Below are 23,052 nucleotides of genomic sequence, written 5' to 3' on the forward strand. Positions count from 1 at the left end.
CATTTTGTTGTTCCTTTTGGATGGAATAGCGTCTTCATCATTTTTTCGTTCCTTTTCGAAGGAACAACACTTCTGCATTTTGCTGTTCCTTTCGGAAGGAACAACATTTTCACCGTTCTGCTGTTCCTTTTTGAAGGAACAACGCTTCTGCACTTTGCTGTTCCTTTCCGAAGGAACAACAGTTCCGCCATTTTTCTTATCCTTCTTCGAAGGAACAACACTTTTGCATTCTTCTGTTCCTTTCTAAAGGAACAACATTTCTACCGTTTTGTTGTTCCTTTCCGAAGGAACAACAATTTCACGTTTTACTGTTCCTTTCTGAAGGAATAACATTTCTGCATTTTTGTTGTTCCTTTCCGAAGGAACATCACTTCCACCTTTTTGTTGTTCCTTTTCGAAGGAACAACACTTTTACGTTTTGTTGTTCCTTTCCAAAGGAACAACATTTCTACATTTTTGCTATTCCTTTCCGAAGGAACATCACTTCCACCTTTCTGTTGTTCCTTTCCGAAGGAACATCGCTTTTACGTTTTGTTGTTCCTTTCCGAAGGAACAACACTTCTGCATTTTTTCTGTTCCTTTCCAAAGGAACAACACTTTTGTTTTTCTACCATTCCTTTCCGAAGGAATAACACTTTCATTTTTTGTTGTTCCTTTCTGAAGGAACAACACTTTCATTTTCTGTTGTTCCTTTCCGAAGGAACAACACCTTCATTTTTCTGTTATTCCTTTCCAAAGGAACAACATTTTTGCATTTTTTGTTTGCAGTTGTTTTCTTTGCTATTCCAATTAAGGGACATCTGTTGTTCCTCTCAATGAATAGCAGTTTCGAGTATATTTTTCCTTTTTCTTGTGGTTTTGTGCACAGTAGTTGTTCTATCCTGAGAATAGCATTTTTAGAGCGCATTTTCTTCTTTGTGTATTTTACCATTTAGATCATTTTTGAGAGTCATGGTCATTTAAAGCACAACCATACATTTATGCAACAAATACAAAAACTAGAGGATACTGAAATCAACAAATTACATAAAAATCATAAACTTTGCAAGAAATTTCTTTGAATTGATAATAGAAAAGAGGAAAGGACACAACTATTGATCACATTGTTGTCATTATTTTACTAATACCGATATGATTGATTATTTTTATCATGATGGTTCTTTCTAAATCCCCATAATTCTCTTTGATCATTAGTATTGAATAAGAATAAGGGTATAATTTTTTCTCTATTGAGATGTTAAGGCTTCTTCCACCATCCCTATTCTTAAGGAGTGTTGAACCACCCTCTGTATATAAATAGGAAAAGTGCTATATAAAAGAAAAAGAAAAAGGAAAAAAAAATGTTTATATGATTGCTAATATGGTTTGTCAGATGAAGGATAGGGGGTCTCATCAAGAGCCAGCCTACCATGATCATAAGGAAGAAAGTGAAGTGGCATTCCCACTATGGCCACCACACCAAGGATATGATCCAAGGGGCACATCAGAAGAATAAAAAGTCCTTGGAACAGGAGGTCTCATCACGAGCTGGCCTGCCCACCTTTCACTCCTTCCTAGTGAATGGCATTATGATTCCTCTGGTTACCAAGCCAGCATAATGGCCTCCATTCTAACACTGCACAGCACTTTCCTAGGCATACACAAAGGATTATGGTTCCAAGGGTGAAATAAACAAATCTGTCAAGGTTATGGAAACCTGTGGGCAACAGAGCTCTGTTGATGGTATTGAAGTCATATTTCTTATACACCAATAGCAATTATAAAACCCTTCTTCTTATATCTTTATAAATCATTCAAATGAGATTATGTATATAACCCTTCTGAACCTTTGATACATGAAAATCAATTACAAATCAATTATGACGGTAAAAGTTGATAATGACCGCATAGGACCTTTTATGCACGTCAGCTATCCTATCCTCCAATTCTCGCATCATATCACGACATTTCCTTATTTATTAAGCGATTCTATTCTATGCCTCGATTTCGGTAATCCGCTCGTCGTTGTAAACATGGCATTTCTGTATACGTTGTTCCTTTATGACTCTGTGCTATGGTGGTTCATCACGCTACTCCTTCATTTGACGGCTGAGGATGGCCTATTACATTGCAGGGGTGTCACAGGTAATCCCCATAATTCGCTGACATACGTGTCAGCTTATCATTTGGAAGAATTAATGACTTGGGAATAGCAACGCTTAACAGTATTTTGTTTCCCAAACGCTTAACGGTATTTTGTTTCCCAATGTGCATGGCTTATTGTTCCGAAGTTATTTCCGTGTTTTGGTCTGCAAAAATTAGCAGTAAGTTTGAAATTCTAACAGCTTGCTGTTTCGACATCTTCTCTATTTTTTCCTAACATCCAGCTAAAATTTGAACAACCTGATGTTCCATTATCATCTCTGCATTTTTACAGTGTGCTAAGCATGGGAGGAAGATCAATTCGCAGTGAGCCACAGGTGTTGATGGTCTTGGATGTTGCACAAGAGATCCTAGTGAGGGCAGGATGGATAGTTTATCTTAACTGTCTACAACAATCCAATGAGACGGTGACAATTGAGTTTTTACAGAACCTGTATGAACATTACTCCATGGTGAGAGGGAGACAGATAGTAGTCACTGACGATATAATTGCAGAGGTTTCAGGACTTCCAACCACTGGACCTGTGTGGACTCTGAAAAAGGTGAGACTGTGGGACACCATGAAAATCTTCCAAGATGAAGGGCAGAACTTGACTGTAAAAGGGAAGGGAGTTTTACCAACAACCTTGGGAGATCCATGGGCGGAATTGGCGAAAATTATCCAGAGCTACATCACTTGTGACGGCAGGAAAGACGTGGTAAGACCATGACATCTTAAACTTTTAGTTGTGTTAAAGCAAAAGGCGCTGTGAATTTTCCTATGTTTTTAAATTCTTTATTACATTATGTTGCCCAAAGCATGAAGAAATCTCGCCATTTAGAGTCAGTAGTAAGTCACCATGGCTTAATATGACTGATAGTCAACCACAGCCTTGCTTAACAATAGAGCAGTTGGGAAGAACTGATTTTCGCAATAGACGGGGGACTGGCTTTGCCAGCCCCAAAACAAAAACATGTTGCCTATACATTGAGCAGGCCTATGAAATGAAGGAAATCTATTATATTGGCAAGGATTAGGGGAATGTTGAGGAATCGCCAGGAAGACAGTGGTCAGCCTGTAGAGATACACGATTCAGGAGACGAAGAACCCCCACAATTGGAAGGTGGGAATGAAAAAGAATTGAAGGAAGATGGTAAAGGAGAACCGGAGGAAGAGGAAGCAGAGCAACGCAATGGAAGTCCACTGCAAAACCTGCTGCAAGAAGATGAGTTGGCACAGATTCTGGCCAATATGGGTGAATATGCCCAAGCTCATAGCCCACTTAGCCCCACACCGAAGAAGGACAGTAGGCACACTCTGTTCATGACAAAAGTGCATCCGAAGAACTGTGTGATGAAGAAGAAGGACCACGGGAGCACTTTGTTCATGACAAAAGTGCATCCGAAGAACTGTGCGACGAAGAGGAAGGAGAAGAGGATCACTCTGCCCATGATGAGAGTGTATCCGGGAAGAAAAATGATGAGAATGAAGAAGAGGAACAATCTGTTCCTAGTCAAAATACTCCAGAAGAATTTCATGATGAAGAGGAGGTAGAGGAAAAAGCTACTCAGGAAACAGTGGAGCAAGCTAGGGTTTCTACCCCTGAATAACTGGATCAACATAGCAGTGAGGAAGCACCCCAAGAAGAAAATAAGGAAATTGGCCAAGACAAAGGCACAACACTTGACGTACAAAGCCCAGGCCCTAGTAATTGAATGGTTGTTCCTTCCAAGAAAACAAAGGAAATTAAAAAATTGTGAAAGGAACAACAGAGACTTCTTAATGTGATTAAGCAACTTCGACAACAGATAAGGGTTTTGAAGATGGGGAAACTCAAAAGGAACCTCTGTGGTAAAGCGTGCAACCACTCAGACAAAACCCCTTAAGAAAAAGATCAAGAGGACTCAAGTCCAACCTGCCATTCAAAACCGAAAGGAACAACATCTGGCTGCTGTCCATGTCGAAGTACAAACAAATAACATATCATCCTGTGATAAGGAAATTCAGCCAGAGGCACCATCCTCTAAGGAAACTCAGACCATAAAGATGAGACGTTGTGATAAGAAGATCCAAGTAGATCAACTAATATGTTGGATAATGACCGTGGAGGACAATAACTCTGCGAAAGGATTTGGTACAAGCCCAGCAAGCAATAGAGAAACTTACATAACAGACTGTCTCTCGAGAAAAATATGAGAAATTACAACAACAGCTGAGGAACGTTAACCTATCCGAAAGCCAGGCCTTTGAAGGATGGCGAAAGGAAGAAGAAAGGGTCAAAAAGGTAACTCATAGACTAGACGTAGTCATCAAAAAAATGGATACCTTATGCTCTCTATATACTGACGTTCTAGCGTGTAGGGCACCTACTAGGAACTGTGCTTTGTTTTTAATGGAAAGATATTTACACTTGAAAATTAAAGTTGTCAAAGCAGGAGTACCTATAAAGATAAACACCATTGTTGATTTCATAAACTGTTGTAAGCATTACAGGGAGAAATTTCAGCGACTGTTATGTGTATTTGCACAATCTTGTATTAGATGGAGAAACAGATCAGAACCCTAGCCCTTTTGTGGGTGATGTCCAACTGCACGCATTTATTTCTTTTGGTGTTAATCAAATAAAGTGGCTTAAAGCCTACAATGTCTTTCAAAGATAGGAGAATGGATTAGATTTATGGGTGAGAGGAGAACCTAGAGACCCACAGCAAATATGGAATAAACATAGGAGCCTAATGAGAACTCAGTGAGTGATTGAAGCATTGGGACCTATCCACACAGCAGTCATACGGTAAGGAATATAATACTTCTTTAACATCAAATACCTTGCCATAGCAGCAGCCAAATTTCGATACCAGACTTCTAATCCGAACATCCAAAACCAAGAACCATTCAATTATGAGAACTTTAAGCTAGCAGTTGACCGCTTGGGTATCTACGGTGACCTCGTTTTGAGAGAAGGCCCGTCTTGGTTAGGCTGTAGGTTCAAGATTCCAATTATTTGGCACCCTGCACCAGGATATCAAGCCTTATATGAAATTCCTGAAGGACAGACAAGACATTTCTTTGAATTCCTAGCTAGCAATCATGGTTGTAGACCACCTCATGAGATCCCTTCTCTAGCCTATTCCCTAATTGCCTTGCATGTCAATTATAATGTTTTAATGAGGGCATGAAAAAGGGTAAGCAGGGGGGTGTGTTGAGCACTAGAGAAGGTATGTAATTACCACTTATTTTTGTCATATTTTCCTTAAATTCATAAATTCTTTACATTATGAAATAAGTATATGGTGAAATATTATGATAAAGTCTAGAAGATTTGTGTGCAACATAAAATGACTAATAATTACCCTTTTTCTATGCAAAAAAGGAGAAAACGGAAGATCGCCATTATAAAGGAAAATACAAGACAAGGTTAATTGTTGTCCCTTTGACAGGGAACTGCATCCAAACGAGGCAATCCAAATTGGAGTGTATAAGCCAGGAAAAGGAAGAGGAGATACCAAATCGGCGCAAGAGAACAAGAAGATAAGTAAGGGATCGTTACCTTAACGATTCCCTGTATCATTGATATCTCCACTCGACTACTATAAGAAGAGGTAGCATTGCTAGCCCAAGGGATGGACTGTTGTTGTTTTTATGAAATTTACTATTGTAATTGGAACTTTGATCATCGACTCTCTCTAAAAGAGCGATTACTGTAACTCCGTTTTGATGCTTAATATATAAACTCTGGTTGTTGTTCCATCTTTGATTCTGGAGTAATCTTAAGCAGTGCATCGCTGGAGGCTACGGGCCCGACCTTGGTGGATCACTTGCTCCTGTACCATTATTTTCCAATTCGTGTGTGGTTTGATTTCTCTTATTCGCTCCGTTCAATAATTTGTCATTCCTTATTATTTCACATATCATTCTATTTGAATAAGTAATGTTATTCTCTGCAACATGAATGTTATGTCATTCATTCTAAGTTTATATCGCATCATTGTTCCTTTAACAAACTGAAATTATCTTATGACATTGATGTTCCTTCCAGATTGCCATTGTTGTTCATTTACATAGTAACAATGTTGTGCATTCATAAATCAGCATTAGTGTGTATTTATCCATGGTTTACTTCCAAACATGATTGTTGTTCATTTGGGATTGTGTTCCCTCGTGATCACAATTGTCGTTTCTTTATAACTGTGATTAACAACAGTTGTACCAAAACTCAGATTACTGTTCCTTTCAATATAGAAGCGCTGTGTGTCATATTTGATCTGGTTTTCCATGCATTTACATTTGGTTCAAGTTGTTGTTCAATATTTCATTTCCTTTCATCTACTGTCCCATTTCGTTTATCATTCCTAAAGTAGATATCGTTGCTTAATTCCTGTAGAATACAGTTACTGCCTCATTCATTTCTGTAGGTTAAGAATTTGTTGTTCAATCTTGTTAAATAAATTAGTTGTTGTTCCATTTCTTTTTATTTGAATTATCATTGCTTTGGTCTGTAGAACGATCTGAAACTGTAGTGAACACTGACTATTGTGTCCAGTTCCCAGGTTGATGATCTTTTTTATTGCTTTTCAATTATCAGTTTACAAAGGGAAGAGTTATTATTACTGAACCCTTGACTGATGAAGTATTGTAGTTTCTTCATTGAATGATTTAGTTACAATCATTTCCAATTCTTGCCATTACATTAGAAGTTTGTTTCTAGTGTCTAGTTACTTTTGAAGCACTATACTACTAGCATTACTCTGACAAATGACCACCTCAAACTGAGTACGCTTTTTGAGATAACAAATCGTTCCTGGATTGATAATTAATGTAGGGTAAATAGAGGTGAAAAAGACCCTTTTTACTACTCAACACAGCAGTCAAGCATTGAATTTAATTCCTATATTAGGTTGTTGTTATCATAATAAGGAGTTACAGTCCTAGTTGTATTAGGATTCTAGAACTGTCAGTTAACAGCTAGTTGTAATTAATAGTTTGTTTAAAGTTCAATAGGTGTCAGGTCTAGATAAATTCGAATTCCCCTCTTGCTGGAGGAAGGAATTCAAGCTTGTAAGGAAACTCTATATATGACAAGAGTTGTAATGCACCAAGGGTTGGAAATTTTTAGAGAAAACACTCATATTGTGTCATTGTAGAAGATTACGTTTTTATGAATACAGACTTTGGCTTTACTTCTCAGGATTCAGAAAGAGTTCAATGGTGGCTTGTTTTATGTTTGTCCTCATTTCCTTATTTGCAGTAGTATGAATTTATGATACTTAGAACTCATTGGCAATGCTATAACTTCCTTCATACATTTGTAGACTATGTTTCCTACATGTTTCTATGTGTTAACTGATATATTTAACTTTTGATGCCCTGACTTCCATGTTTAGCTGATATTGTTGTCATACTAAGCATTTTCTGACTCCATAAGCCCAATGGATGTTTATTGACTGTGTTTCAACCATTTACACTCATTCATTTGTTTCATAGAGTTAGCCATCTAATCCATTATCAAAATCTTTAACCTAGTGAGAGAGCCCTCTTAGGTTGAGGAGGCTAAGCCTCAGCCAAAATTTGGTTTGAAACAGTTACTCAAGGTCTACCTGATCAGGAGCTTGTCAGGGTTAGGTTGTGTGATAACAGTAGGATTTAATGTACCTCTCAACATCCTGGCAAAGGCTTGGCCAATAAAAATAATTCTGCAATACTACCCCTGTTTTCTCTACCCCGAGACATCCAACGACCTGATTGTAGTGTGTCTCCCAAATAATCTTGGCATGCTCACTTGAAGGAACACATATGTGTCCCATGTGGAATAACAGTGCATCCTAGAGGTGAAAATCTGGAACTTGCTTACCTTCCAGGAGTGTCTAGTATGTGCTAACAAATTTTGGATCACTCTTGTAAAGATGCGGCCACCCTGAACTCTCATGCCCACAGGAGTCGAACACAGTGATTAGCGCCATGAATGGTGGTCAATTGAGGCAGTCTGCAACATTATTGTTGTTTTCCTTTTTTACTTAATGTTCAAATGGAATTTTTGTAGGTATGTGGACGATTTTTTATGGTGATCGTTCTGCAACTTCCCTTGTGTTTGTATGAACTGCAGGGGTTGGTGGCCTGTGTGGATGACTGTTTCCTTCCCCGTAATGTAATGCTTCCATTGACAGAAAACCTGCACAATGGAATACATTTCTTTTTCGTAAGTGGGATACTTTCGGACTGTGTCTCAAAGTGTCTCACTGTGGTAAGCCATTGGATGCCCCTGTTGAGTAAGAATTTCACCAATAGCATAGTCGAAGGCGTTTGTCTCAATCTCAAATGGTGGTTGTTGGTCTCGTAATTTAACCACTAGTTCAGAGTAGAGGTGATGCTTCAACTCGGAAAATGCCTTCCTTTGGGTTTCAGACCAAAAAAACTTTTCTTTCGCTTCGCCCTTGGTGACTCGACTTAAAGGCCAAGTGATATGAGAGAACCCAAACAAGAACCTGCAGTAGAAATTGGCAAGACCCAGAACATTGTGGAGCTCTATTAGAGTGGCTAGGGCTGGCCAATCCCAAATGACTTATATCTTGGCTGGGTCCACATGCACACCCTGCTCATCAATTATGTACCCCAGGTATTGAACCTAGGTCATGCCAAAAGTACATTTGTCCAAATTGGCACACATTTGTGTTGTCGCAGGGTTTGAAGAACCTGTCGAATATGGTGGAGGTGCTCTTCCCAACTATAGATGAATATCATGATGTCATCTAAATACACCACTGTGAATGCATTTGTGAAGGGTCACAAGATGTCATCCATCAATCTCATGAAGGTTGTGGGGGAATTTGTCAACCCAAAAGGCATGACCAACCATTCGAAAATGTCCTCCTTGGATTTGAAGGCAATCTTCCACACATCAAAGGTTTCTATAGGCACCTAGTGATAACCAGACTTCAAGTCAAACTTGTTGAAATATTTGACCTCCTTGAGTTGGTCCAAAACGTCATCAATCTGTGGGATTGGGTACCTATTCTGAATAGTGATCTTTCTCAGAACCCAATAGTCAATACAAAGTCTCTAGGTCCCGTACTTCTTATGTACCAATACAATCGAGATCCCATAGCGTGATGAGCTTGGCATGATGTGCCCTTTCTGTAATAGCTCCTGAATCTACTTCTTGATCTCATCATTCTCTAGAACAAAGCGTCGATAGATCAGTCCATTGGGTAGTAGTGCGCTCGGGGTCAGATCTATGGAGTGCTTGACATGACCATGCGGAGGTACCCCTGCAAGTGAGGTAAAAATGTCCCTGTACTCCTCCACGACCTTGTCCTTCTGTTGTTAATGTGCGTAAGAGCCATGTCTGGAAGCCGTGGCCACAAAATTCTTCTTTACCTAAGGGTGAATCATAAGGAAATCAAATTTCCTAGTCTGGGAAATGATCTTATTGCATTGCTTTATAGTGATCAAAGAGATGGTGGTATGCGGGGCTACCTCTAGTATCTTGTACAACTTATTGCCCAAAGTAATAATCATAGAGCGAGGTGTAAACTCATATACAACATGTCACTTCCACAAGTGTGTTTGTCTTAATAATACATCTCAAACTTCAAGAGGAGCAACATCACACAATATCTCATCCGTGAAGGGCTTGATTCTGTAGGGAAGGTGGCATTACTGGTTGATGCAGAGATATCGTCCTTGATGAAGCCACCAGATGATGTATGAATACGAATGTGTTATCGTTGGTAGGCCTAGTCACTTCATGAACTCTACTAAAATGAGGTTCTTTTGGCTCCCGATGTCGACAATGAACTGCAGTGGAGAACCCTTCACCCACTTTTGTGAGTGGAAGAGGCGTTCCCCCTCCTCTGGATATTCAGGCTCATTCTTCTAGATCTTAGTGATGGCCACAGTGGTATTGGTCTCCACGTCAATGATATACTTCCCTTTGTCTTTCCCCTTGTCGGGTTTTAACTCAGAGTCAGAACATGCATTTGATTCGAAAGCCTTTAGCTTGGCCACCAGTGACTGCTTGGCCCTACACTCACTTGTGTTGTGAGTGGAGCTCTTATGGAACTCACACCATTTTTCCATGTCCTTCTTTATCTTCGAGGTGTTTTTCTTTGCTTGCAGCTTTGGTGGGTTGTCCTAGGTCACCCTGCCTTAGCTTTGGCCTTTTCTTTGTGGTTTGGGGATGCCTTTTCCTTGTTTCAGATTCACAAATCTAAAGTCTTGCTTCGTTTCTTTAAATGTCTACTCAATCTTGACAGTGTATCGGTATGTCGCGCCGAGTGAGGAGATTTCCAAGAAATCCATATCATCTTGGATGAACTTGTGCAAGCATCTGTTGTACTTTAGTACCAAATGCTGCTCAGATTTCTTAATACCCAATTTTATGCAGAGGGTATAGAAAACATTTGTGAACTCTGGCACATCTTGGTCCTTCCTTGCAGTAGCATGGTCCACTTTATGTATTTATCTTCATAGCTCCCGACAAGGTGATATTGTTCCTTGATGGAATATTAGAAAGAATCCCAAGTGGGTGCAATAGAAAATAGTGAGGATTCCCTCTCTTCCTTTTGTTCACAGTAGGTTTCCCACCAGTTCTTGACGTGTGGGGTGGCTTTGAGAAGTGAAAAAGTAATCTTTTCTCGATTGGAAAAATCATGAACTGAAAAATATCTTTCCAACATATTCAACCATTTATCTACGGTGTCTACACCTATCTAGCCCTAAAAAATTGGAATGTCAAATTTGGCTTGTACCTTAAAAGGAGTGGCACCTCCAGAGTGGTTGTTGGATGAAGATGAATTGCCTGTGGGTAGTTGTTGAAGGATCTGGGCAAAGTTACCCATCATTGCATTCCTCTGTCTCGCAAGGGCTTCCTCGAGAAATATTTTGATAGGATCTCCTACCCCCTCATCTTTCTTTTCTTCCGCCTTAGGAGGTCATCGTGGTTTGCGAGCCTAGTCTTGCAAAGGTCCAACCAGATCGAGCCCTAACCCCTTATACCCTGACCTCATTGGGGACATGCAAAGAAAAACAGTGAGAGCGCAGACCGCTCTGATACCACTGATCCAAACTTAGCAAGAACACATAAAATTATCGATATAACCATAAATACAGAGATGCAACAAAAATAACACTTTATTTCATTAATATCATAATACTGAAATATGCTTACAAACATAATGGAAATAAACTAACTCGAGTGATGGTAGCTAATCTATGAGAATAGATGTGGTGGCTACATGCCTCTGAATTGTGTCACAATGAGGCTCAAGGGCCTATTTATTATTGAACAACAAGGGGAAACCCTAAACAACCAAAATCCTAACCCCAGGAGATGGAACGCCAAGAGTTTGTTGGCCATGTTGGGTTAGTTGGGCAGTTAACTTCCCAGGGTCATAACTTGGTCATATTATCTTTGTTTAGCATGTACAATACCTTGTTGGAAAGGTCTCCCCGAGTACTATAGGATTTGTAGTAGGTCCTTTCCCATGGCTATGGCTTGTTTCATACCTCAAAAAAATTTCGTTTAGGGGGTCAAAACTGCTTCAGAAGTTCAGGACCCGAAAAACTACTAAAAATATTAAATGTTGAAATAAACAAGGAAATAGATGAAACTGAATGGAAGTATAGGTGGAATAGGAAGGTGGCAACCAATATCCACCTAGATCACTCCACCCTCAGGATTTACCACAATCTTGCCATTATCGGTCAAGGGATTATTAGGCCCTTGGGAATTTTCCTAAGACCACCTCACTCGATTCCAAAACCATACAGAAATCCAAAGCTCAACCAAATGAAAGAATGTCATCACAACATGGCTATCCAAAAATATCAAGGCAAGGTGGAAACCATTGTCACACCTAAAAAAATTCATGCCAATGATAACAAGGGAACCAAAGACATACATGCATCCATAAACCAGCTAGGAAATCACACATGCAACCTGTTACCTACAACTATTCATGTTGAAGCTGCTTGATCCCAATTTTCCTTTCTTATTCCTTGCTTTCCTTTCATTTATTGTCCCTTCTTTGCTTTCCTTTCTCCAATGCTAAAGTGCTCCAAGAATGCTCTAAGTGTGCAAGATTATGAGAGAAAGAGAGAATAGAGAGAGAGCCCCAAGCTAAAACTGACAAAAGGTTGTGAACTAATCCTTAGAATCCTTTTCATCATTGAGTCCTCTATTTTCTTTAATTTCCTCAATTTTTCCTTCAATTTTCCTCACATGCAAACTTGTGACCTTTCATCTCCCTTTTCTCCTATTTTCCTTTATTTTCATAAATAAAATACCAATTAATGCCTCTTTTCCTTTCCAAAGCCTTTGCCAATTTCCCTTAGCCATAATAAACCAAATGAACACCTAATAGGATGTTTTCCCCATCATTCATCTTGGAATACGTGCCCCATGACCTTGGTCTTATTTCCCCTTTATTAACTTTATTATATGAACTTCTGACTTGGTGTTGTCACAGATCCCTCCCCCTTAGGGGAGCATTATCCTCGGTGTTTAATGACACCTATGACTAGAAACCCACTGAAAACAAAACATACTCCCTATGGATCTTTATAACCCATCTTATTGAAGTATTTACAATGACATCTTGCTGAAAACATGACAATCATACCATTTACTAGATCTTTATAACACAACTCATTATGGTATTTACAATAAAAACCATACGTAAATATGTGCATATACCAAAATTCCTTTTCCTCAACCAGTAAACAATGAAGGATACATAGCCCACATCAGCAACAAGGGAATCCATAGGTTCACACCTCCACCCTCAAAGTAATACCGGGATTCAACTCCTTCCCAGGAAGTCCAAAATCCACTGCCAAAGTCAAAGTCCGCATCCAATATCGAATGCTATGATCCTTGTGCTACTTGTTCTCTCAGTGAATAATTATTGGCTCATTGTTCCAAGGCACACTCCCAATTTGCATTTGATTCCATCTCGAAATTCTAATGACCATAACAAATCCATCCCCTGGCCTTCCCTTCTTTGTTACACAGCACAGTCCCTCGGGCAATCTGATAACCCCCTTTTGTGTAGTCACTCACCTTCCAAGTTCCCTGGCAACCCCTTCCCCAGGCAATCCATCCCTTGGCAAGGTTTTCTCACATCGAAACGTCCAAAAACCAAGGCATATCCCTGCCTCAAAACCATCATATCAATCATAGTGTGCTCATGGAAATCAATGGACACTATTGGGTACCAGTGTCCCACAATGGCCTACTCCTAAATGCTTTACCAACACATGGTTGTTTGTTCCAATTCCTTTTTTTTGTTGCATCTAATTCTCTAGCAGTCAATCCAACCACCCTAACTAAGTATTTCCATGCTTTCCTATACCAATCACATAATTTTCATTAGACTCAAAATGAATTGAAATAAATTCAAATCATAACTCATTGGTAGCTTGTCAATAAGGTACACCTGCAATTTTGTTTACTTCTTGTCACAACAAGTCAAACTAGCTCTTTGATCAAATCATCATGTATAAGCATATCACATCTGGTTATCTCAATACACAACCATCATAAATCAAAATCATAGATCAAATGCATAGTTAAAACTGAAATAAAATACTTATGCTTATCCTTCAATTTGTTTTTTGCTTCTGCTTTTGTTCTTTGTGTACAACACCGATCAGTTGCCACACCTAACAAGCACCTAGTGTCTTCACTTCTCTTCAATCACGTACACATACACATATTATACACCACATGCATACAACACCACATAATACATATACCTACACCTGGCATACTACACATACACCTACACTTGGTGTACAACACAACACATACACCTACACCTTGTGTATACCAAAACATAATACATACACCTACACTCAATGTACAACACAACACATACGCTTGCACCCTATGTACACCACAACACAATGTTTACACCTACACCCAATGTACAACATAATACAAATACGTACACAATGAATACACATGTCATTATATCACAACTACACAATGCACATACACAATACCACATGTACAAAACACAACATGTAATACATGCACACAATACCACATGTACAACATGTACACAATACCACCTGACACAGCACCACATGTACAATGTGTACACAACACCACATGTACATCGCACCACCTACACAATGTGTACACAACACCACACATACACAACACCACTTGCACAATGTGTACACAACATCATATGTACATGGCATCACATGCACAATGTGTACACAACACCACATGTACACAGTACCACATGCACAACATGTACACAGTACCACGTGCACAACACCACATGTACAAAATGTATACATCACCGCACGCACACAACACCACATGTATAGCATGCACATAGCACCACATGTACACAACACTAAATATACAACATGTACACAACACCATATATGCCCAGCACCATATGTACAACGTGTACACTGCACCTCATGTACACAACACCGCATATACAATATGTACACAACACCATTTGTACACATCACTACATATACGACACTTACACAACACCACATATACAACATGTACATAGGACCATATATGCACAGCACCGCATATAAAAGATGTACATAGCAGCATATATTCACATCATCGCATGTACACAAGATCACAGGTACAACATGTACAACATATACACAACATTAGTACTGCGCATCTAGAGACCACATCGTCTCTACCAAGAAACCATGCTTCTAATGTCTTTATACTATCCATGCTTGTCTTAGCGTGTCACAGAGCACACTAATTTCATTTTGCTGATGTATTCTTCAACATTACTTGTCCATAACATAACATAGGTAGAGTATAAGCACATATCATCAATTCATATCCACATGATATTGACCTCATATTTTTTTAGGGCTACTCTCCCTACTTGATTCCTCATAAGTTCAAGAATATATTCATGTCATTCACGTACCTAAGTAATCATTCCTCCACAAGAATGACCCCTGACAACCATGTTAGACAACAAGATATATACATACATATATACATATAAAAATTAGCATAAGACTATCATGATCCCTGACTATCGTGTCAGACAACGACATACATACATATATATACACATGTAAACACTAGCATAAAACAATCATGATCCCTGACGATCTTGTCAGACAATTGCATACACACATGTATACATGTAATCATCAGCATAATCATGATCACAACATAATTACCAGATATCATAAGATCTAGGTTAAGAGAACTCCATTTATCTGCATAGCATGCAGAACATTGAGAACAACAATTCCCAACTTAGCTAAGGCATATGTTACCTTAAACCCATTTACTTTACCTTTCATGTTACCTTTCTCATGGCTGTCCCACCACTGTCCATTCATCTCCATGGACCCAAAAAATCTAACTGGCTATCATATTGTTACCTTCAGTTTCCCTTTACTCATGCACCAATCTTCATCCCGGTCTCACATTACCTGTTGGGTTACATACAACTCTCCCTAAGGTCCATTAACTTTCCTCTTTCCCAAAACAATTCCCAAGACGCTCAAAACATAAAAGAAAAGAATAAGAAGGAAAACAAGAAGAAAATCAATAACAATACATCACCACAAACAAAGTTGCATGGTCATGCACGAGACATAAGCAAGCTACAAATCAAGCACAAATAAATCACAAATCATCAAAAGCACAAAACTAGCAACAAACACCATAAATAAACCCCATGGGTTCCCATTGCTTCCTAAGGAAACGTCAACCCAAGACTCTTCAATATTTCATGGAAGTCTTTATTTTCCATGCAATCCCTACATCATACTACCATAAACACATAATTGCCAGTGTATAAATAATTATGGCAGTATACTAGTTATCTTACCTTGTTCTGCCAAGCACGTTGCCTTGTAACTAAACACATCCACATCATCTCTCAAGGGACTCTAATTCCCTTTACAGATCCATCTATAACTAGAAACCAATTTTTATGCCTATCAAATACATGTTCATGAATCTAGCACATATCCACATAATGCTATACAAAATCAAGGTTAAGAAGAATTCTTATATTCATGCAAAGCACTCATTCCTTTGGAGTTGCAATTTCCAAACATAGCCAAAGGAGTTCTCACCCAATTCCTTTCTTTTAACTTTTACCTTTTCGTAATTGAGTCTTATTGATGCTATCACATCACCCAGTTGTTAGCTATGTAAAAAAATCAATTGTTACCCTGCCACACTAACACCAAGCATGTTTCCCTGCAATTTCTCACACATGCCACTCACATGTTCCAAGATCAATGCATCATGTCTATTAATTTGAAATCAACCTTTACCAAGACTAATATTCATGCCATAATCAACTCACAATCATTAATCATAATACTACAACTAGCACCCACTTACACTCAAGTGCATATGAGTTGTCTCAGTGCATATTGTATTAGTACAATTGTCTTAAGAAAATATCATTCCTTCATGCAATATTATAGACGCATACTCATATCATGCAATTAATAAAACATTCGGACAACCTATAAACATACCATGTTAGAGAAACCAAACAGACGACATAATCACACTCATACCTCAATGTCTCTCTAGGGAGGTTGTCACATTTCCATAGTCAATCCAAATTAGCATGATACAATATCACAAGTATGTCAACTCATACCTAAATATCATAACCATGACCATCTACATAGGTTTATTCACATTAGCACAATACATATAAGATCAAGATCTTAGTTGTAATGAACATAAACATCATGCATACGATCGAAATACATATAAAAACAAGTTAACTATCATGTATGGCTAACTGATGCACGTGCATATGACCACACTGATTAACTAACATCTATCATGCATGCAATCACAACAACAATAGAATAAGAGGTGTGTACATTACCATAATTCCTATAACAACCATTAACCAAAATACCTGCATGTCCAACATACAAAATTGTATGGCGATCTTCTCTTACCCTTAGGTCTAGTCCTGCAACATACCTCTAATGATCTACATATCCTGATCCATCTCAGCCAACATATCAACATCATAACATACCAATAGCATCATGATGACACAAACTACATAACGACCACCATGATGGATGTTTGACCTACTATGCATGCATAACCATAACCATGACAATGCATGCATAACAACATGCATCTAGCCAGATGGGATGAATGGGTTAGCCATTACCATATACAATCCAAGGATTTGAACCATGATCTGATACCACCCTGTAACGCCTCCTCCTAAATTTACCCACTTTCACCAACCTGTCGGGGTAAACATGAATTGAGTTCTATTATTACATTACTCAACCTCCTAAGTACAATTAAGGAAGTGGAATTGATAAACTGAAACTTTACTAACCTTCCTGAAGAGCTACAGGGCCCCCAAGAGCTAAACCACCCCTCTAGGTGTCCAAACCCTAAGTCAGATTAATTTTTCACTGACCTGGACTCCCAACCGCAAGCATAACACTACATGTAGGCACATGCATCAACCTACAAGGTAGTGACTAGAGTCCCAATTTCTGAGTTTTGAGCCTGCGACCATAGAATTGGTGCCACCTTTTCAGGGCTTGTATCCAAACCACTACCCAGAACTTAATGCAACTTTCCAGAATGAAAAATGACACAAGGAAAAAGCCTATAACACAAAAATTTATCAAGGGATAGACCTAACCAAGCCTAACCAAGACATACATTTCGTCAAACATATTAAGAACATGAAATCTATAGGCCATGAATGCATATCTAAACATACGGGTCTAATACTTATCTGAGAATCATCAATAAGGTCTATTGCTTTCAATAACCATTCATTTACCAATCAAAACATGATAAGATCCATAACTAGAATCTTCCATGAAACCATGCTTATAACCAACATATAACCAGATTAATAATAATGATCGAATAACCATCAAAGCCACATAATAACAGGTACAAATACTTATGAAATACAAGAGGAAAATATCTCTTATTAACATATGAAAAAGCCAACAAATTTAGGTACTTCCACATACCAGCCGACCATAGATTGGGTTGAACCAAATCTTTCTTTCATCCAATCACCCTTGTGCCATATTCCCAGCGTGAATGTCGAATTCACAAAAAAAACAAACAGGGCTTCCTCAGGTTTTACCACAATCCTGCCAATATTGGTTAAGGGACTCCTAGGCCCAAAATAAGCACCCACACAACCAAGCTATACCACAATCCTGCCAAAACAGATCAAGGGATCACTAGGCCCAAAACAAGAACATACACTACCAGGCTTTACTGCAATCCCACCAAAAGCAGTCAAGGGATTCCTAGGACCAAACAAGCTTGGATGCCTCCGGATTTCTTCACCAATACCTTGAGGAAATTTCCCATCTCCACCCTCAATATTTACCACAATCCTTCCATTACTGATAAATGGGTTCCTAGTCCCTTGGGAATTTTCCTGAGACCATCTCACCCAATTCCAAAACTGTCGAGAAATCCAAAGCTCAACCAAATGAAAGAACCTCAATACACCATGGCTATCTGGAAATTTCAAGGCAAGATTGAAACCACTGTCACACCTGAAAAAATTCATTTTAATAATAGCAAGAGAACCAAATACATACATGAATGTACCATGCATCCATAAACCATCTAAGAAATCATACATACAACCTATTACCTGCAAGTATTCCTATTGAAGATGCTTGATCCCACTTTCCCTTTCTTGATCCTTTCTTTCCTTTAATTTCTTGTCCCTTCTTTGCTTTCCTTTCTCCAATGCTAGAGTGCTCAGAGAATTCTCTAAGTGTCCAAGAGCGTGAGAGAGAGAGCCCAAAGCTAAAACTGAAAAAAGCTTGTGAATTGATCCTTAGAAGCCGTTTTATCATTGAGGCCTATACTTTCTTCAATTTCATCCATTTTTCCTTCAAGTTTACTCACATGTAAACATGTGACCTTTCATCTCCCTTTTCTCCTATTTTCTTTTGTTTTCATAAATAAAATACCATTTAACACCTCTTTTCCTTTCCAAATCCTTTGTTAATGTCTTTTCCAATTTCCCTTAGCCATAATAAACTGAATGAACACCCACTAGAATGCTTTTCCCAACATTCAACTTGGAATACATATCCTATGACTTTGGTCTTATTTTGCTTTTATTAATATTACTACATGAACTTTTAACATGGGGTTGTTACAATTTCATCTTTTGTTCAGGAATTTTGGAAGAAATTTGGTTTTACCCCAACCTCATGCACTAAACATCATTTGTGTGATTATGAGTCTACCAATAAAATTTTCTAGTAGCAAGCATGTGGTTATAACTGCACTTAGCACGGCTCATTCATGTGGTTGTGCCTGTAACCCTAAAGACCCAAAATTTCTCTCTGATACCTATTGTCTTAGATTTGATCCTATGTTTTGTCTTATGTCTACAGTCTAGTTTTGTTTTAGATTTGGTTTTGTTAACTAGTTTGCTTGGATTAGACCTTTCATTGTTGAGAAGGGTTTCATATTGTGTCTTAGATTTCCACCTTTCTCTTTCTCTCTGATCTCTAATGATCAATTGGATCTATGATTTCTATCACTTTTAGCTTCAGGTACATCTCTAGTCTGAAGCCACATTTATTGGTGTGTTTGGGGCCTTCCATTGTTTGTGTTATTCAAAGTTTTCCTTGAGGATATGTTGTGCTTAGGTTGGGGTTGGTGTCCTCATCTTGATATATCATCTTTGCACATCTGTTTGGTTGCTTGAGTGATAGTTTAAATCCATTTTTCATCTTAGCTTTACAACCTTGTTTCTTTTGTTTGGCTTTCATCACTTGTGTTTGAGTGATTTCCTTTGTCTTTGCTTGTTTTTCTCACAATTGGTGGTATTGTGTTTTCCTGTGTTGTTTTCATTTAAAAAGGGTTATTTGGGTGTCTCTTAATTGTCTATTATCACTCCCACTTAATCTTATTTAAGCCTTCTTACCTTTTGGGTCTCATTTTGACCTTTGTATAACATTGGCTCTTGTTAATTCATTATGATATAGCCCTTGCTTGTTGACATTTCCTTCCCTTTTCACTTTTAGCTTTCTCTTTGATTGCTTGAGTGTACTTGTTTCTTTGTCTTTGACTTCTTAGCTTTGATGGTTTTGAAGTGCTTTCTGTTCTAGCTTGGGGACTTCCCTGGCCTCTTTTTCGGTTGCTTTGTCTTCTTTTTTTTGTGTTGGGTCAAAAAATTATAAATTTTTCAAATTACATTTAATAATTTAGAGAGAGGTGCATCATCATAGGCATTGGTGTGTTGTGGAAACTCTTAACCTCTTGAAGTTATCATTCATCGAAGGGAAAAGAATAAATTTCATATAATTGCATCAGGGTCACTGATGAGACCTAGTATTGCAACAAGAATGTTACAACTCCAAAATCTACCAACTTAAATTATCAACCCAAGGTTCATACGAACTTAAGAGGTGTCGACACTATATGTGCAGCATGAAATGTGTCTTGCTTTCGTTGATTTGATGCAATGAAGTGAATGTCATAAAATCTAAGCCTAAACAATGGAAAGGAAACCTAATTAATTTTTCAAAGAGAAATCCTAGTTAATTTTGCAAAAATTAAAGGCTATTCTACTTTGCATGAATGTAAATGTTAATCCTATTTGCAGAAATGTAAACATTAACCTATTTGCAGAGTGTGAATGGCATCAAAAGGAATCCTAGTCTTTGCAATAGAAATAAAAATGTTGGAAATGGAAACCATAGCTTAATATGTATGAAACAAAATTAAATAATTCTTGAATCACTGCATTCAAGATAGATGCTATCAACAAAGTTCATAAGGTGCTTCATAAAGTATTCATGAAAACCATTATTATGCTCTTCAAGTCATGAATCTGTTCATTAACCATAACTACAGATGTGAATTTCCATGGATTAGAGGCAATTCTTACGAGATTTTTGGTCTTACTCACTCATGGTTTTGGATCCTAGGGGTCATTATTCAATCCTAAGGGAACAAAACCAATATTTTGGAGTAGATATGGTCAAGTTTACACATGCTATAGGAGGCCATGTTTTTCTACAAGAGTGAGATAACTTGTTGAATTCCCAAGTAAATAAAATGAAAATGTGATGGGAATTTTTTTTATTAATTAGGATGTCTTAGGACTCCATTACAAGTGGAACCACTCCAAAATACCCCTGTTAACACGTGCTAAAAAATAGCAAACAATTACTACTCTAAAAACTGAAAATTCAAGAACTAGTGAGCTAGTTAACCTACCAAATGCTTCACCTAATCAAGTGAAAATTCTATGGGGTAAATTTTTTAATTAAGTTGAATGTTTTTATGATCCCGATACAAGCAAAATTAACTCAAATGAAGCTCATTAACACATTCTAAAAATAGCAGAAAATTGCTACTATTTTGCTACAAGGGACTTCCAAAAATTCTAGATTTGTGAACTAGTAAACCAAATTTCCAAGTAGCTTAGTGATGAATATGACTTTTCAAAGATGTTATAAGGTTTCATAATGCTTTTGAATCATAAATAGCCTAAAAAACAACTCACTTCAATAATTTAACCAATATGACCTACAACAAAAGAAGCATGAATAGTAAATGCAGAAATAAGAGATGCAAGTGAAAAGACATTCAAAGGAAATAAAGAAATTGTACAAGAGGGATTTTAGGCTCCTAGGATGGCCAATACCAAGGATAATCATATTCCTATTAAGGAAACTAAGCTTTAGAAGCTAAAAATGGAACCAAACTTCATTATTTGAATCAATCCAAGTACATCCCCGCTAGAAATGAAAGTGGAGCTACTAAATAACAATTTTTCTCCACAAGAATACTAAGAAATACATTCCTCTAGGGGCCAATTCGAATTGGTACTTATACAAAGTGATGAGGAAGAATTATCATTGAAAGGAAGCAAATTTCCCCTCCAAAATCCCTCAAAAAGTGGATTTGGTTCTCAAAACTAGGAATCTTCATTAAATGATAGGGAAAACATTCCTAGATTTTCTCAATCAGTGGAGCACCAAAATTTGTCAATAACTTCATGAAATTAAGTTCATTTTTTATTCAATCTTGGTCCATCATATAGTATGGAGAAATTCCCTATATTATCTCATTCAGAATTTTCTCCATATTCTCTCAATATTATGCAAAAATAAATAATATTAGGCACATAATATGAAATTATCTCTAAACCTTCCTAAGAACATATTAAAGCTATAAAAAAATTATTAAGTGTAGAAGGAGAGATTTAATATAACCTTTATATGCCTAGGAAAGGTTATATGGGCCTTAATTCTTGTCTAATTTGGAGGCCCGTCAGTTACTAACAAGAGTCATTCACACCATCTAAGTTTCACGTTGCATCCCAGCTATGTACACAACGACCATTTAAAATTAGCGCGATAACAAAAGAAACTAGACTCATCTTTTATTTTTTCTGATAGCATGCCAACATTAGCTTAGGCTAGAGTCTTGGAGATAAGTGTGTAAGTCAACTGCTCCAAGACTACATAAAAAACTTAGCAGCTTTAGTTAAGGAGTGAAAAATCCTTCATCATCCCATGGAAAATTTGGAGCGCGTCAGAAACCTAGTTCAAATGGGGTTAGGCTAGGTCACAGTTTGAGTGATTCTCCTTGATGTCATCCACCTCATGGTAGGGAATATCATGTTTTGGTTGATCACCAAGAAGCTCAAGATTTGTGTGTCCTCGTGGAATGGAGGTGATATAGTGGCTGTTCCTTGAAAAACTACCCTATAGGTAGTGGTTGTGGGAGGTAACCATACCTCTTCCTTACCTTCCTCTAGACATCTCTTCTTATATAATTGCGACCCCGCAAGTAAGAAGTATCTTGGAAGGCCATCTGAAACATAGTACTAGGATTGGTTTGTGTGTGTGTTTACCTTCTAGGACTTTTCTAGCGCGTGTAGTTTGGTCTAATTCAA

At 37.9% G+C, this 23,052-nt stretch overlaps 1 pseudogene; it reads right to left on the minus strand.

Annotated features, from left to right (window-relative positions):
* LOC149214379 (uncharacterized) overlaps positions 1 to 2,340 on the minus strand; it is a 38,396-nt pseudogene extending 36,056 nt beyond the window's left edge.
* Positions 2,341 to 23,052: the final 20,712 nt, after the last annotated feature.

Source organism: Pinus tabuliformis, chromosome 1_1 (assembly GCF_031772625.1).
Source record: "Pinus tabuliformis cultivar Carrire ecotype Pingquan chromosome 1_1, CPIR1, whole genome shotgun sequence".
Taxonomy (NCBI): domain Eukaryota; kingdom Viridiplantae; phylum Streptophyta; class Pinopsida; order Pinales; family Pinaceae; genus Pinus; species Pinus tabuliformis.